The sequence below is a fragment of the Canis lupus genome, chromosome 8 (genome assembly GCF_048164855.1).
Source record: "Canis lupus baileyi chromosome 8, mCanLup2.hap1, whole genome shotgun sequence".
Lineage (NCBI taxonomy): Eukaryota > Metazoa > Chordata > Mammalia > Carnivora > Canidae > Canis > Canis lupus.
The window spans coordinates 26,662,465-26,676,142 of NC_132845.1; the positions used below are offsets into that span (position 1 = coordinate 26,662,465).

Genomic DNA, 13,678 nt, shown 5'->3' on the forward strand with positions numbered 1-13,678 from the left:
ATATTTATTTTAAAAAGAAAGCTTTTATATATATTAGGGATATATATATATATATATATATATGTCTCTACATGCTTCTATATATAATATCCAGCATATATACATATACACATATGCTTATATACATGTAGACAAGCAGTCTTTACTTTGTACAGTAGGGTGGGACCATGAACAATAACCTTGCAACCTGAATCTGTGCAGAGATCATAATAAGCAAAGGGAAAAGTTACAATTTATCTTTTATCTTTACATTTTTTTGTCAAAATATTAGAAACTTTCTTACTGCCAGTTTTAAATGTATAAGAAATAAAAAAAATAGCAAAACTAATATGGATTCAATACACCATAGTTTAAAGCATTAGGAACACTGAAAAGAAATGCTTTATTTCTTTATAAAAATTTTATTCAGAGCAGTTTGAACAGTTCTTGCCTTCTTCCTATCATATTAACTTATGACACAGAGTATTATTTTCTATGTCTTGGTTAATTGTCATATTCCTTTCTTCATTTGGATCAGCTATCAATATTTTATCGTTTTTGCCTTTTAATGTTGTAGAATATCTCTAAGAGTACCTTTAGTGTAAAGTTGGGGTTTTTTTGGGGGGGGGTCTAAATCACTTTCTCTGAGACATCTTCATCTTTTTCATCACAAATTCTTTTCATTTTCATTAATAAAGTCACTTTCCCTTAACTCTTCTAGCTGTTCAGGCGAACAGTGTTCAGTCTCAGTTGCTGGTGGCCCAGCAGGTGTGTCTGTGTGTCTTTAGTATTTCAAGATCAAAATCAGGGATTCAGAATAAATATCAAGGCTTCTGAAATGGTATGGATATGATCTCCAACAATGGTGGAGGTGTCAACATTTTCATAGTCAGCTAAGTCTTCTACAACCACTTGTATGTTTGATTTGGATTTCATGTTCAGCATTATCACCTTTTCTTCTTTGCTGCACTTCTATCTTTGTTGGCTAGTTCCTCCTTTTAATTATGCATTTAAAAAAATGTCACATGGGGACGCCTGGGTGGCTCAGTGGTTGAGCTTCTGCCTTAGGCTCAGGGCGCAATCCCAGAATCTGGGATCAAGTCCCATATCGGGCTCCCTCCAAGGAACCTGCTTCTCTCTCTGCCTATGTCTCTGCCTCTCTCTCTTTGTATCTCTCATGAATAAATAAATCTTTAAAAGATAAAATTAAAAAATGTCACATTAAATTATCACAGGGAGACAAGGAGTTAACACAATTGCATGCTTTGTTGTCTGTGCATGAACAGAAAACAAATGTGCAGCGATCACTGGCAGACTCTAAAACTGTGACATAATAGGTCACTGATCATAACCCACATGTGTTATTTACATAGAGACTTGAGAACAGAAGAATTAGCAGCAACATTTTCACTTTATGCAATAACTCATAGTTATCATACCATGGTAACTAAAATGTGAATCCTGTTGCTGGGAGAGTGGTGTTATTTAACTAAACCATGTCTTAGTTTGGGCTGCTATAACAGAAGAAAACAGACTGAGTGGCTTGAAAAATAATCATTTATTGTTCTAGAAGCTGTGAAGTCAAGGTTAAGGTCCTGGAGATTTAGTACTTGAGGAAAGCCATCTTCCTGGTTTGTAGACACCTGTCTTCTGATATATCGCATGTCAGAGAGCAGAAAGAGAAGAAGACAGTCTTCTTATGTCTCTTATTATAAGGGCACTGACATCAAGAAGGGCCACCCTCATAACTATGACCTCATGACCCAAATTCCCCCATCTCAAAATACCATCACATTGGGGATCTAAGCTTCAACATATGAATTTTGAGGGACACAAATATTCAGTTCAAAAACCATGGTAACTGAAATTTGTGAAAATAAAAATTGCACAAAGTAGGTACATACAGGACATACATAAATACATGCACATAATCAATCAATCAGTGAATCATAACCTGGCTTTCTATTTCAATTATTCTTCTTCCTTCTTCAGGTCTTATTCTTTGGCTTCAACTTTTTTCTTATTCTTTCTGCTCAGATGCTTTTCTCATTCTGTCTCTTCATTTTCTTATAAAATTATGACTACTTCCTTTATTACTATAGGAGAAGACCTAGGGAAGTTTTCTGGGAAAACCTAGAAGAGCGTCAGCAAGTTCCCTGTCACATCCAATTAAGAGCTCGATGGGCAGTTCTTGAGCCAGTTTATCACAGAGACATTTTTTGCGGTGTAGTTGGTGATGGGTGGGGTGGACATTTTTATTCAGACACAATGTATTCGCTTTCTCTTGTCATTTGCGGGTGTCTTGTGCTTATCAGAAAAAATCTGTACTCAATAAGGTGAGGAACTCAATTCAAGGGGGCACTGCTTAAACATGTATAAGGTGCACTAAAAATTTATGGTGCATGGAATGCAAAATGGCTCTTATTCTCCACCCATCTTTGTGTCCACCTCTTTGCATGTGACTTTCCAGCTGCTTCTATAATCCTTGAACCTGGGCTGGCCTTGAGACTTGCCTTTGCCAATTAAATGAGACAGAAGTGACAATGTGCCAGTGCCTGCATGCTTCTGCTCTGTCTTGCCCTTCCCCACCACTCCCATGAAGGACCTTGGCTAGCACAAAGGGAGGGTGAGAGACCATGCAGAAAAAAGTTCAGTGTCTCAAGTGAAGCCACCCTAGATCAGTCGACAGCCAGCTGAGCCCCATTATGTGAGAACGTCTAACCAAGATCTGCAGAGCTACTGGCCTGATTACAAAGGCACGAATGAGCCAGCTGAGGCTAGAAAAAAGGCTCCAATGAACCACAGATTTGTGAGGATTATTGGACGTTAGAGCTTCTTAAATTTAGCAATAGCCAAATTATACCATGTTGTTTATGGAGGCAATGCTTTTTCGTTAACCTCAGCTGTCACCGTAATCTATGAAAGTGTCCTTTGCTTTGTCTTGAGAGTAGGTGGGTAGCTGGCTAACCCCAAGCCAGTTCTCTCATTCTAACTTTAAACAGACCTCTTAGGGTACCATCAGTTTTGGGGCTGCTGAGTTGTTCAATCTGAAAAGACAGGGACCATGTCTGTCTTTCTGGCCATGTAGTTTAGTGGGCACATTGCCAAATTTCCAGTGTGAACCAGTCAGTAAATATGTGCTGAATGGAAGAAGGTGGAAGGGCCTTCTTGAGTAGGAGCAATAATACCTCTAGAGAAGCCTGATTAATACCCAAAGTGTCTCACTAGTTTGGAAAGATCTTTCTTTTTCTAGTATCAATTTAAAAATCTCTTTTTCCTCCTGTGAAGAGAACAATTTTTCCTCTTTTGTACAATGATAGTGTTTCAGTGCAAAGCAAAAAATGGACACACATTTATAAATGCAATAATATAAGGTAAACAAGAAACAGGACGGTGTTTGTGAGGATGACTCTTGGTAAGGATGGCATCTTTGAAATGGGAACTTCACGTTTTCATCTGAATGCTAAAGGAGGCTGCCTGTCCACTCCTGTGTATTTTCTTATCTGGAGGGCCCTTATGAGCAAGGCCACAGATTTGAAAATGTCAGTCTGAGTTTGGAAATTAGATCCTGTAATCCATCCACGGTTCACAAAGCTTGGAGTGGGGGGAAAAGACATCTTTTTCTTATTAACCTTGATCATGTCCCAAGGTTTACCAGACTAAGAACCAGCTATAATCAAAAAGTAAAGGGAACAGTGAAGATGAATATAAATACTCTTATTATTTTCTTCTTAGAAAAAAAATCTCTCACTTAAAATCTGGAAGAAATGTCCTTAATTGATGTTTTAAAAGAACCCGAAGTCACAACCTGCATTTCAAAGCCCATGTCTGGCAAATTGTTAAGAGATTAATGTTTCTAAGGCAAAAACAGAACCATTTGGTCTATGTCCAGGGAAACTTTTTAAAACATGCAATCAAAATTTATAAATGGTGTCTGAGAGGCAAGAACAAGATCATTTACATTCATTCTTTAACACCTTGCTTCTACATAGGAAGCAAATTACGTAGTAGTTCATATTCCTGCTTGGTGTCTCAGATACTTTCAGGGGCTTCTTTGCAAACAAGAAGGTGGCAAAGATCCCAAGGTGGCCCACGGCATATAGCTGCCCAGAGAACTGATCTGATGTCAACCACTGTGATCCCTCTGGAAACATTCCCTAGTCATTCTGACAATCTGACTTCTATCACACAAGTATTCTTTGTCTACCCCAAGAAAGGATTTAGAATGAATGAATAAATGAATAAAACTTATTTTAATTTTTAAAATTTTATTTGAAAAATACAATACACAGCAGAGAATTATGTCCTCCCCTACTGCTTTTTCACAAAGGAAACTGTATGGTAAATGTAACTGTGATATTTGGCTAGGATAGATCCTGAGAAAAGAGAGGCCCAGTTAGAAGTGGAAAAGACAAAGTCTGTCAAAGAAGGTTCACCTCTCTTTTAACATAAAAGAGCCTTTTAAATAATCTTAGGAATCAGATAGAACATGTGCAGAATTTCTGCCATGCAAACAGAGACTACTAAAATTTTCAGGCTGACCAATTTATACTGCTGGGCCCCAAGTGAGTAGAATAAAAAGATGTCTTTATCAGAAAAGTATGTGTTTGCCTGCTTTTACTAGACTATATATGTACATATTTACAAATTAATATTTTCTTAAAGGTGTTTTTCATTATCTGCAGTTATAGTATCATAGTTCAGGGCTCTGTGCTGGCTTTTTGCCTTTATGCATGTGTATCTTTTTATTCTTCTAAATTTTCCTCATGGCAGGATCATTCAATGCACAATCTTAAGCCCATAACATTTAATATGTGAGATGATCTTATTCAGATCCTGGATGAAATCTGGGTTTCTGAGGAATTTATAACTCCTGTATTCGGACCTGGTTTAGCAAGGTGCAAAGACACAACATTTACACATGAATATATAGCTAAGGCTTCCCACAGGAAAAACAATCCAAACTGGCTCCTTGGAAAACTGATTCTGGAACCTATAGAACTAATTTGACTCCAGAAGTCTTACTGGTAATCCTGCCTCTGAAGACATTACAATCATCCTTTTTCACTTCCATTCCCTGTAAGTGAATTCCCCATTACTGTTATTGCCTTTAAAAAGTCATTAAAGTGGATCAAGGCATTCTAACTTTTTTTTTATATTTTAAATTTCCAACCATGCTGAATTGCTATATAGAAGTCTGAATTTGGTAGAAATATGGATTTTCTGATTTTGACCCTATAAAAAGTGTTTTAAGTCCCATATTGGTGGAAAAGAGCAAGTAAAATCTATTTGGGGAATAAAAGACAAGTCTTTGGTTATATTTATTTGCTGATTTCTGTTGAAATTACAGAGAAAATGTTTTTTTTTAATACTGTCAAGGTGAGGAAGAATCATTTCAGTCAATTAACTACTGCTCATATAAGACAAAGCTACTCAGGGTGGCTTTAAAGATTGAGAGGTTATGGTAGAGGAGTACATTTAATGGTGTAATCGTAGCCTGGTTCATCTTCCTTATGTTCACATGATTTCATCCTTAATTTCATTTGCTCAGTGAGGTACGTCTTTTGGGGCCTCTACTGAGAGGTGGGGTGTAGAGCACAGGGGTGAGGGTTGCAGGACAGACACCTGATTTGGGTTTCAACTTTACAAAAGATCTCACATCTAGACTCTTGACATTATTTTTAAAGAAAATTAAAAATAAGTTACCATATAATTGCATATTTGTATAGCGTTCATTCTTAAAAACATAAATATTTAGAATACAGCATAGGTCTTATAACATTATTTTGATATTTCTTCATTTTTAAAAAACATAGGCAGTTGTCCAGGACTCTACTGACCTCTGAAAGGTTTTGATGTTTCCAAAATGATACAACAGCTGTGGTGTATTCGAAAAGAATACAAGTTCGGGGTCAGAAAACCTGAATTTAAATTTTAAGTGTCTCCCGCTAGTTGTTTGGAATTAGGCATATTATCCACCTTGCCTTGGCTTTATTTTTAGCATTTATAAACTAAAGTCATTTTCAATTATTACACAGGGTTACTATATGGATTAAGTAAAATTATAAATAAAAATGTCCTTTGTAAACCATAAAGTACTATACAAATGCGAAGTAAAATGTGTTAACCACATTTCTGGCATTTACAGATTTTAATTTATGTGTCAGAGTGTGGTTCTTTCCTGTTTAAATTATGTGGAATTCTGACTAGCAAAAACCCTAAGAATGGAGACTTTCACCCTTCTTAAGACACTTATTCAGTGGAAAATTGCTCAATACATAGGAACCACTGCTAGATTTTGTCACTTAAAATATCCTACACACAGCCTACATTCAAAAGCTACAAGTCAACAATTAAACCACAGTTGTCAGGAACAAAAGTCCAAATAAATAATTTTTAATTATGATACATTACTTATTACAGTAAAAATTGGCATTTTCCCCTTCAAAAGCAGAAGCACCAGTCTTAGAATGTATAGTATGAATGGTATTTTAAGTGAAATATAGCATATTATTATGTGCAAACATTATTTTAGTATAGACCATACTTTCTAAAAGTAAAGTAATTTCACACACTGAAGTCTGTTAGAATGGAAATAATGTCATGCTGAAAAATAACATAAAACCCCCATGACTTTCAAAGTCCACTTCAAATGAAATGTGGTATACTGCTAAATAGATATATGAGCAACTAAAAAGCTTAACTAGACTGAAATGGAGGGAATTTCTTATACAAGATGACTTGTGTTAAGGTTTCTTTTCACACAGTATCAGTGATTCTGCGAGAAACTAATGTGTTTTATTTAAGAACTAATTTTTTTCATTGGGTCATCACATTTTATTTAACACCTACTTTGTGCAAGTTTTGTTGTAGGTGCTGGGGATACAGAGAAGAAAGACACAGTCCTGCCCTTGAGGAGCTCACAGTCTAGTGGGGGAAACAGATAAGTGGACACTGGTTTTAAAATTATAAAAATTATTAGACAACTTTATAAATTTCTTTTGTAATCAAACAAACTTTGGGTGTTATGAGTGGATGGTGAAAAGGGATGATGTCCAATGTAGTGACAGACCATCTTCTTCAATATCATGTGACTTCTGCAAAGGCGGTGATATGGTTCTGGAAAAGAGAAAGGAATTACAATGTCAGAGTCCTGGGAAAATTGGCTTTGAAAGATATTTAGTGCTTTACAAATGACCATTAGCTTAATATAATCCGTAGCCCATCTACGTTTAAGTTGCAGAAACATGCATTTAAGTTCTATGTATTATTACATACATTTAATGGCTAATTCTAGATTTTATTCAATATTCTTAATTCACCCAATAGATTAAGGAATCGTGGTCACAATTAACACTGAAATGTGGAGATGAGAAAATGGTAATTCCAGACACTAATATTCTGCTTACTGGTAATGGAATTTTAATGCTGAGGGTTGGAGGTTCACATTAATTGCTCCCAGTGAGGCAGTTGGCATACAATGAGTTGGTGAAATGCTCAGACTGAAAGGCATTTGCTGGTTGACAAAGATCTGCTTAAACACTTCATTTGTTTTCCAGTTTTATTTAGAAATAATGGACATAAATCACTGTGTAAGTTTAAGGCATACAGCGTGATGGTTTGATTTACATGATATGAAATGATTGCCCCAATAGGTTTAGTTAACATCTATCTTCTCATATAGATACAACTAAAAGAAAGAAAAAAAAAAAGGAAAAAAATTCCCTTATGCTAAGAACTCTTGGGGTTTACTCTCTCATGAACTTTCCTAGATGTCATACAGTAGTATTAGGTATAGTCATCATGTTGTACATTACATCCCTAGTACTGGAAGTTTTTATTTTTTTACCATCTTCCTCCAATTCCCACTTCCCACACTCTTCACCTTGGACAGACAAATCTCTTCTTTTTTCTTCTTTTTTTTCTGTGTATGAATTTAAGTTTTTTGTTTTTGTTTTTTTAGGATCTACATATAAGTGAGATCATACAGTATTTGTCTTTCTCTATCTGACTGATTTCATTTAGCATATGCCTTCAAGGTCCATCCCTGTTGTCACAAATGGTAGGATTTCTTCATTTTTATGGCTAAATAATATTCCTCTGTGTATGTGTGTGTGTGTATACACACCACAGCTTCTCTATACATCTCTCCATCAATGGGCACTTAGGTTGTTTCCAGGTCTTGGCTATTGTAAATAGTGTTGTTATCAACATGAAGTACAGACGTCTTTTTGAGTTAATGTTTTTCTTTTGGCTATATTCCCAAAAGTTGAATTGGTGGGTCATGTGACATGGCTGCAACAATTTACAATTCTACTGGTGGTGCACAAGGGGTCCCTTTTCTCCACATGCAAGCCAGCATCTGCTATCTCTTGTCTTCTTGATGATGGTCATTCCAAAAGACATGAGGTGATATCTCATTGTGGTTTTGATTTGCATCTCCCTAATGGCTAGGGATGTTGAGCATCTTTTCATATGCTTGTTGGCTTTTCATATATCTTCTTTGGAGAAATGTCTATTCATGTCCTTTGCATATAATATATATATATATATATATATATATTATATATATTAACCTCTTCTCATATATATGGTTTGAAAATATTTTTCCCATTCCATAGGCTTTTTAACTTTGTTAATGGTTTCTTTTGCTGTGCAGAAACTTTTTAGTTTGATGTAGTCCCACTTATTTATTTTTGATTTTGCTGCTTATACTTTAGGTGTCCTATCCGAAAGATAATTGCCAAGACTCCTCAAGGAACTTTATTCCTATGTCTTCTAGGATTTTCATGGCTTCAGGCCTTACATTCAAGTATTTAATCCCTCTTGAGTTAATTTTTCTAAGTGGTATAAATATAAGTCCAGTTTTTTAAAAATGTTTTTTATTTTCTCTTAGATGTGTATTTATTTATTTTTTTTAAAAGATTTTATTTATTTATTCATGAGAGACGCAGAGAGAGAGAGAGAGGCAGAGACAGAAGCAGGCTCCATGCAGGGAGCCCAATGCAGGACCCGATCCTGGGACTCCAGGATCATGCCCTGGGTCAAAGGCAGGTGCTAAACTGCTGAGTCACCCAGGGATCCCTAGGTCCAGTTTCATTCTTCTACGTGCAAATATTAGATTATAACAGCATCATTTACTAAAAAAAAAAAAAAACACCTACCTTTTCTCCACTGAGTGTTCTTGGTTCCCTTATCAAATATTAGTTGACTATATATATGGTTGTGTTTATTTCTTAGCTCTCGATTCTATACCATTGGCCTATTTGTCTCTTTTATGCCAGTACTATACTGTTTTGATTATATTAATAACTATTGTGTTATAGTATAGTATCAGGAACTGTGATGCCTTTTTTCTTCTTTCTCAGAATTTCTTTAGCTATTTGGGGTCTTTGTGATTCCATATAACTTTAGGAGTGTTTTTTTTTTTCTAAATCTGTATAAAGTGCCATTGGAATCTTGATAGGGGTTGCATTGAAACCACCGATGGCTTTTGGTAAGGTAGTATTCACATTTCAACAATATTAATTCTTCCAATCCATGAACATGAGATACCCACTTATTTGTGTCTTCTTTGATTTCTTTCATCAGTGTCTCAGAGTTTTCAGAGTACAGATCTTTCACCTCCTTAAATTTATTCCTAAGTATTTTATTGTTTTTGATGCTATTGTAAATGGAATTGATTTATTTTTTAAAAAATTGTCAGTGAATAGAAATGCTACTGATTTTTGTATGTTAATTTTGTATTCTGCAACTTTACTAAACTCATTATTTAGATCTGCTTTTGGTTGAGTCTTTAGGATTTTTCTCTTATAAAATCGTGTCATCTGTAAATAAATTTTAATTTTACTACTTCTTCCTTTCTAATTCTGATACTTTTTTTTTTTTTTTGGCCTAACTCCTCTAGCTAGGACTTCCAGGACTATGTAATGGGAGTGGTGAGAGTGGGCATCCTTGTCTTGCTCCTAATCTTAGAGAAAAAGTGTTCAACTTTTCATCACTGAGTATGATGTTAGCTGTAGGCTAGGTATATGTGGCCTTTATTATGTTGAGAAACATTCCTTTTATGCCTCATGTGTTAAGAGTTTTATTGTGAATGGATGTTGAATTTTGTCAAATGTTTTTCTCTATTAAAATGATCATGTGATTCTTTTCTTTCATTCTATTAACATGTGGTATCATACTGATTGATTCACATATGTTGAACCATTCTTGCATCCCAGGGATAAATGGCACTTGTTTATAATGAATGATTCTTTTAATGCACTGCTGAATTCAGTTTGTTAGTACAAGTATACCTTGAAGATATTGAAGGTTTGGTTTTAGACAACCACAACAAAATAAGTATCACAATAAAGTGAGTCAAATGATGTTTTTGGTTTCCCAATATATATAAAAGTTGTATTTATTCTATACCGTAGTGTATTCAGTGTGCAATAGCATTATGTCTAAAAAAACAATGAACATACCTTAATTAAGAAATACTTTATTGCCAAAAAATGCTAGCCATTAGCTGAGTTTTCAGTAAGTCATAATCACTGACCGCAGATCACCGTAACAAATATAATCATAATGAAAACGTTTGGAATATTGTGAGGATTATCAAAATGTGAGACAGCGACATTAAGTGAGCAAATTTCATTGGAAAAACAACACTGATGGACTTGCCCGAAACAAAGTTGCCATAAACCTTTAATTTGTAAAAAAAATCACAGTATCTGTGCACTGCAATAAAGAGAAGCACAATAAAATGAGTTAGGCCTGTGTCGTATTGGGAATTTTAACATGTATAGACATCAGGGATATTGGCCTTTGGTTTTCTTTTCTAGTAAATCTTTTTCTGATTTTAGTATTAGGATATGTTCACCTATTAAGATGAGTTTTAGAATGTTTCCTTTGATGTTTTGGAAGAATTTGAGGATTGCTATTAATTCTTTAAATGTTTGGTAAAATTCACCAGTGAAACCATCTGGTCCTGGGCTTTTCACCATTGGGAGATTTTTGATTACGGATTCAATCTCCTTACTAATATTAGTTTTTTCGGATTTTCTATTTCTCCCTGATTCTGTCTTAGTAAGTTGGTGTATAGTTGTTCACAGTAGTTCTTATGATCCTTTAAGTTTCCATAGTATCTACTGTATCTTCTTCTTCATTTATAATTTTGATTTGAGTCCTTTGTCTTTTTTTCTTGGTTAGTTTAGATAAGGGTTGTCAATTTTGTTTACCTTTTCAAAGAACCAATCCTTAATTTGGCTAATATTTTCTATTGTTTTTTTTTTCTGTTCTTTGTTTAATTTATTTCTATTCTAATCTTTATTGTCTCCTAGCTTCTATAGCTTTGGGCTCAATTCATTCTTCTTTTTCTCATTCGTTAAAGTGAGTTAGATTACTTGGGATTTTTCTTTCTCTTAATATAGGCATTTATTGCTGTAAACTTCCCTCTTAGAACTACTTTTGCTGCATTCCACAAGTTCTGGTATGTTGCATTTCCACTTTCTTTCATCCCAAGAAACTTTACTTCTCCTTTAACTTTTTCTTTGATCTATTGGTTGTTCTGGAAAGTGCTGTTTAATTTCCACGTATTCATTAATTCCAGTTTTTTTTCCTGTTATTGAGTTCTGGTTACATCCCATTGTGGACAGAGAAGGTCCTTGGCATGACTTCAATCTTGAATTTGCTAAGACTTGTTTTATAGCCAAACATACGGTCTGTCTTAGAAAAATGTCCCATGTGTGCTTGATAAGAATGTATATTCTACTATTGTTGGATATCTGTATATATCTGTTAGATCCACTTGGTCTATAGTATTCAAATCTGCTATTTCCTTACTGAGTCTCTGTCTGGAAGACCATTGTTGAGAGTGAGGTATTAAAGTCCCCAACTATTACTGTATTACTGTTTATTTCTACTTTTAGCTCTATTAGTTTTTGCTTTATATATTTGGGTGCTCCAATGTTGGGTGTATAATGCTTACAACTGGTATATTTTATTGATATATTGACCCCTTTATTATTATATAATGACTTTTTTATTTACCATTTTTAGCTTAAAGTCTATTTTGTCTGATATAAGCAGAGCCATCTCTGCTCTTTTTTAATTGCCATTTATTTGAAATGTCTTTTCCCATCCTGTCATTCTCAATCTCTGAGTGTCTTCAAGGCTACAGTGAATCTCTTACAGGCAGCATATAGTTCGATCTTTTTTTAAAAAAATCCACTCAGCCATTCTATGTCTTTAAATTGTAAAACATAGCTCATTTATATTTAAAGTAATTGTTGATAGGTAAAAATGTACTATTGCCATTTTAAAAAAATAAATCCATTGTTCCTTGTTTTTATCGTGCTGTCATTTTTGTGTTTTGATGTTTTTTTGGTACCAGAATGCTTTAACTTCTTTATTGTGTTCCTTTGTGTTAATTTCCACAGAATTTTCCCTTGTGGGTACCTTGAGGCACATACAAAATATCTTAAACTTATAACTTATTTTAAACTGATAATAAGTTAACTTGTGGAGAATTTATAAACTTTATACTTTTATTTTTCCTCTCCTTCACGTTTTAGGTTAGTGCTATTACAAGTTATATGTTTTATGTTGTGAAATAACAGATTATTGTAGTTAAGGTTATTTTTACTATGTTCTTTTTTTAACTTTTAAACTAGAGTTTTAAGTGAATTAGGTACCATTGTTACCATATGGCAGAATCTATGACTATATTTAATTTTATTTATTTATTTATTTATTTATTTATTTATTTATTTATTTATTTATTTAATTTTAATGTGTAGTTCACTAAACATCCTAAAGAGGGTTATTCTGAATTCTTTGACAGTTCATAGATCTCTATTTATTTAGAGATATTTTGGGAACTTTATTAGTTTCCTTTGGTGGTACCATATTTACCTGATTTTTTTGTGATCCTTGATTCCGTAGATTGGTATCTGTGCATTTCAATAATTAGACTCCTCTTCCAGATTTTACAGGTTTGTTTTGGCAGAGAATAGTTCCTCACCAGTCAGTTCAGTTTGGGCTTCTGGTTGTGTCTGCTAGTAAAGTCCTTGGGCAGGTGGAGCTTGCTCTCATTCCCTTGTTGGACAGGCTGAAGGCTGTATTCAGTGATGAGTGTGGTATGAATTCGGTTCCCTGCCTGGACACAGCAGGAGAAGTAGCTCTAAAGTTGGTAAAGCTCTATTTCTTACCTTAACTCCAGCTGACCTATACCCCAAGTTCCCTGACCTAACATGCCAAAGGCTTTGTTCTACATACTGTCAGCTCTGCCTGTCTGCCTCTTGTCTGTCTAATGCTACTGGGCTGGATAGCTTCTGTTGTCTCTAGTCCTTCTGGTTAGATGGGAACAAAGGACGCTCTCCACAGCAGGTGAGGTTATGTTGCTGCGTCCTTGCCTGGGCAGAAGCACAGGAATGCTCCATGCCCAGTCCTGGCTTTCTCTCTGCTCTGCCTCCCTGTCTCTCAGGTATCGCTGGGCCACACTGCTTACAGAAGTTGTCGCCAGCCCTTCTGGACCAAAGGGGCTGGAAGACACTTTGCTCCTCACCTGGGTGTGGGGAAACCAGGCTTGCAGGCCGGCAGAAGTCCTCATTTAAGGATCTGGATTGGGCAGATCCACACCCCACTGATCCCCCTAGTCAGAGTGCACCCTCAGTTTGGTCCTGGAGATTACTCAAACTGCTGGTTGGGATTA

General features: G+C 35.2%; 1 protein-coding gene across 1 annotated transcript in view; it reads right to left on the reverse strand.

Moving 5' to 3' along the window:
* Positions 1-6,359: 6,359 nt before the first annotated feature.
* PLPPR5 (phospholipid phosphatase related 5) overlaps positions 6,360-13,678 on the reverse strand; it is a 120,814-nt gene continuing 113,495 nt past the window's right edge. Inside the window, exon 7 of the mRNA XM_072834656.1 lies at positions 6,360-7,098. The gene's annotated coding sequence lies outside the window, so the exon portion shown is untranslated. The remainder of the gene's footprint in view (positions 7,099-13,678) is intronic.